General features: G+C 38.1%; 1 pseudogene; it reads left to right on the top strand.

Annotated features, from left to right (window-relative positions):
- The window catches only part of LOC119324625, a 4,518-nt pseudogene extending 2,166 nt beyond the window's left edge, over positions 1-2,352 (top strand).
- The last annotated feature ends 2,710 nt before the right edge of the window (positions 2,353-5,062 follow it).

Consider the following 5,062-nt stretch of genomic DNA (forward strand, 5'->3'; position numbering starts at 1 on the left):
TTTGAGATATGTTTTACCTACTTCAAAATGCAGTATGTTTAAAAAAAAAATCCTGCATGTCCATCAGGTTCTAACATGTCCAAATGAAAGTTTTGGTACGGAAGCATGACTTAATGTGTCCTGAGTAAAAATAAAAAACTGCTGCAGCTTGAATAGTCTGTTGCCTTAGGATTATTACACTACCTTATTGTTGCACCATATTCTGACGTATCATAGGATTACATTTACAGTAATATTCTGCAATGATTTTGCATTGCGGGTAGTTGTCCATTGGGCACTCAACTGATCCTTGGAAATTCAAATTTACAGTGCCAGTATTATCTTGATCTCAAATGATGAACCATTATATATACCATGCTTCCAGGAAATTAAAACGGTGGAACTTTCAAAGCCAGTAGGATGGGTTCATATATCATTATCTGGCACTGATCCCTGGTATGAATTTCGTAACTTAAACCCTATGATGCCTTTATTTTCCTTCCTCTAACATTGACGTTTCAGAAGGTATAGCTCACACTACCATCTGATGACATAATATGCATTTCTCGTTTTGGAATTTCCATGATGATAAAATTCTATTTTGACATCTTGGATGTCACAAATTTTCAGCATATTGCCTGTGCAGGCCACTGCTTGCATGATTTTCCTTAGGCTTTGACAAACTTAGATATTCTGTCGAAGTGTCAAGTATATCAGACACTGCAGCTAACTCATTTCAGTCAGATAATATCCCATTAGCTTGCCATGAGGCATGTAATTTTCCCACTGAGTATACTTTAGAAATATACAAGGTTCTCAGAACTAATTTATGAGTGACACTTTTTGGATCCCACTGCTTATGTGTATGGCCTTTGCAGGCAGTTGTATACTTTAATTCTCTTTCTTGGCATGTTAGAGTACGTTTTTTCGTTCAGCAACCCCGTTTGATTGGGGTGAACAGTGAGGCATCCTCTCATGAATAATACCATGTTCCGTACAAAATAAATTGAACTCATTCGAGAAGTACTCTCCACCATGATCAGTCCAAACTTATTTGATTTTCTTTTCAAGTTAATTTTCAGCTTCAGCCTTATAAATTTTAGAGTAGTGTAGACTGTCATCTTTAGTAGTAGCAAACTAGCAAAATATAAGTTAGAGTGCCACAAAAAATATATTGTTGGATTCTTGTTTGAAAGAAGTTTCTCATGATACTATTTTTAAGGTACCTATAACTTATGTTTTGCTAGTTAAATCTAAGGTTAAAATTCGATCCAAAATAGGAGGGACTAATAAACCTGGACAGAGAAAGTACTGTGTAAGCTCTACAATAATTGATTGAGGGATATGTGTACACCGATACAAGGCCGGGTTCAGCCCTCTTGTTTTTCTGAAAAAAGGAAAACACTAATGCATGAATATCTAAAATGTCAGCCCTCTACTACAAGCAAACTATTGGTCAAAATTGTATCTTCAAGTTCCTGTAGGAGTATCTAAAATGTCACTTATACTAGTACTAATGCATGAATATCTAAAATGTCAGCCCTCTATTACTAATTAATATATTCCGTCGATGTGACAAGTATATCGGACGCTCTCATTAATTAGCTTGCCATGAGGCATATAATTTGCCCATGAGTATATATACTCTAGAAATACACAAGGTTTTGAGAACTAATTTACGAGTGGCACTATTTGGATCCCACTGCTTAAGCGTATGGCCTTTGCAGGCAGTTGCATATATACTTTATAATTCTCTTTCTTGGCATGTTTGTGCAGAGAAACATTCATTCATACATTTATGCTCCAAATCGCGGTGTTGGCCAATCACCTGAACGGGAGGGACACTCATGTCCGACAGATCAAGATATACGGGCCAAGACTGTAAGTTGGATACTCTACAAGCAGCCACCCGACCATCTATTTGCATTCTGTAACCCCGTGTCTTGGTATATTTGATTTAAATAGTGACTTAGGTCTCGTGTTTTTTACTTAGTTAGGCCCTGTTTGTTATCTTGTGTTTCAGGAACCCCGTTCCCCACCAGCCTTTCATCTTCATTTCCAGGGAATGCATAATGTATTCCACCGTCAGGTGAGACTGAGATTCCGTGAACCCTCGCCGCCGCCTTGCATGGGAGGGATCATCCTCGGTCAAGGTGCAGACCTTGATTGTGGCCTGCGCGCTTTTGTAAGAACGCCGACATGGACTAAGTAGCCGATGAAGTGTTCAGCCTATGTTATTGTGGATCGAGTTGCCGCTGAAGCATCATCATGGTGTCTCTCTGAACATCTACCATGTAGCTTTTTTTTTGAGACAAATCTACCATGTAGCTGATCTTGTATTACATTACATCAGTGGAGAAGAAGTTTTTTTTCTGTCTTTGAGGGTATAAGATTAGACCCGGGTCACAGCCCACTGGCTTGCTCCGTGCTGGGCCAAGACAGGCAGCCCACGAACTAAACCCCTTCCCAGTTGCCGCCGTTCGTCCAGGAAAATCCTATTGGATGCTCGCTGCGGCAAAGTGTCGGGCGATGAGACCTCCTCCTTGGCGCCTGCAGCGCCAGATGGCGAACGCAGCGCCCGCTGCGTCGCTTGACTGAGCCAGGCCCGGCGACGCTCGCTCGCTAGCTCCTCCCACTTGCCCGCTCGCTGCCCCCCACCGAGTCGATCGCTGCGCCTCGCCGCTCGCTAGATCGCTGGCTCCGGCTCGATTCCATTTTTTTCTATCGCTAAATTGCTACGGTATGTATTCATTTTCTTAGGAAAAAAACAACCAGTTGGATACAATACATATTCTTGTTCTTAGGAAAAAGTTCATCGAATTTGGTTAAAAACAATTGAATTTGAAAATAACTCATCAAATTTAAAAAAAAGTTCATCAAAAACTGAAAAAAAATCATCAAATTTGAAAAGAGTTTGTCGAATTTGAAAAAAGTTCATTGGATTTGAAAAAAGTTCATTGAATTCAAAAAAAAGTTCATCAAATTCGAAAAAAGTTCATCAAATTTGGAAAAAGTTCATCGAATTGAAAAAAGTTCATCTAATATGGAAAAAGTTTATCGAATTCAAAAAAAAAGTTCATCGAATTTGAAAAAAGTTCATCAAATTTGAAGAAAAATTTCACGAATTTGAAAAAAGTTCGTCGAACACAGGAAGAAGAAAAAGAAAAAAGAAAAAGGAAAACGAAAAAGGAAAGAAAAAACAAAAACAGAAAACAAAAGAGAAAGAAGTAAAGAATAAAAAGGATAAAACTAGCACGTAAAATTGCAGATGGCGGGGTGGTTAACGCGGCTTGCAGTTTAGCAGGATGTCTCCAGTTCGAATCATAGCACTAGCGCAGACCTGAGCTTTTTTCGTTTCGAAGAAACAAAGAAAAAAAGCAAGATGGGCCGGATAGGATTTACCTCGGGCGATCGCACAGAGCAGCCAAGCCAGCGACACAATATGGGCTGGCCCACTTATGAATATACACAGTCCGTCCAAACGATTTTGGGAACCTTCTAGAAGGTTCCCTAAACCGGGTTTGTTTCTTGTTTTGATTCTTTTCTCGGTTTTTCTGGCTTTCTATTTTTTTTTTTTTCTGTTTCTGTTTCTCTTTCTTTTTTCAAGTTCATTTTCCTTTTTCAAAAACTGTCCAGAATTTTCAAAAATGATTACATTTTTCAAATTTTTGTTAAAAATATATGAAAATGTTTCCTGTTATCAAAATTCGTTTCAAATTTACAAAATTCGAAAAAGATTAGAATCTCAATAATTGTTCGCATTTTCAAAATCTGTTCAGAAATTTCAAAAAATGTTCTAATTCGTAAATTTTGTTTGTTTTTTCCAAAATTGTTCGGAATCTTACTTTTGACCAGAAAATTGTTCGGAATGTTAATTTCCGTTCTCATTTTTTTCAAATTTTGTTCATGTTGTTCGTGTTTTCAAAAGTTTGGAGTTGAAGAATTGTTCGGAATGTTAATTTTTTTTCTCATTTTTGTTCGTGTTTTAAAAATTGTTCGTAATCTTATTTTTTGTTCTGAAAATTTGTTCAGAATGTTAATTCTTCTTCTCGTTTTTCCATATTTTGTTCATGTTGTTCGTGTTTTCAAAAGTTTGGAGTTGAAGAATTGTTCGGAATGTTAATTTTTTTCTCATTTTTTTCGTGTTTTAAAAATTGTTCGGAATCTTATTTTTTGTTCTGAAAATTTGTTCAGAATGTTAATTTTTGTTCTCGTTTTTTCAAATTTTGTTCATGTTGTTCGTGTTTTCAAAAGTTTGGAGTTCAAAATTTGTTTAGAATGTTAATTTTTGTTCTCATTTTTACAAATTTTTTTCATTTTTACTGAAAATGTTCCCGTTTTCAAAATTTGTTCATAAATTTGAAAATTTGTTCATAAATTTGAAAATTTGTTCGCTCGTTTCAAAAAATGTTCACCTTTTTATATTATGTTCACACACCAGAAACTATTTGTTTCGGAAATAGTTCGCATTTGTTTCCTAAAAAATAGGAAAATTTAAATAATGTTTATGTGTTTAACTTTTGGCATAAATTAAAAAAAATGTATGGGATTTACCACAATGGCTCTGGACTGGCTTCCCTGGCGTGAGGAGAAGAGTTCGATCAGTTGCCCATATATTTTATTTTTATGGAATTTAGCAAACTTGTTTTATTTTCACGGCTGCTTATAGTTCTTTAAGGGACGCGCTGCAATTCTTACAGAGTAGCGAGTGTGTCGCAGTGGCTTGTGCGTGTGGAGAGTTCGATTACCACGTAGCGTGTCTCTTTTTGGAATTTTTCATTCCGCCAAGGGCAGCGAATGGGCCGGCCCAGGTGACCCATCTCCTGTGCGAAGCTGCAGCATTTTGCCACGGTAAGCGGCACATAGGAGGTCCCATTCGTCCAGCCGTCCAAGAGTGTTGCCGCCACTCGTCCAGGAGGGAAGTGACTCCGCTGCTCGTCTAGGAGCCCTGGCCACCCCGCATCGCCCCTCGCCCAGGAAGTGTTGTTGCTCGTTCAGGGCAGCGAATGGGCCGGCCCAGGTGACCCATCTCCTGTGCAAAGCTGCAGCATTTTGCCGCAGTAAGCGGCACATAGGAGGTCCC

Source organism: Triticum dicoccoides, chromosome 6B, assembly GCF_002162155.2.
Source record: "Triticum dicoccoides isolate Atlit2015 ecotype Zavitan chromosome 6B, WEW_v2.0, whole genome shotgun sequence".
NCBI classification, from domain to species: domain Eukaryota; kingdom Viridiplantae; phylum Streptophyta; class Magnoliopsida; order Poales; family Poaceae; genus Triticum; species Triticum dicoccoides.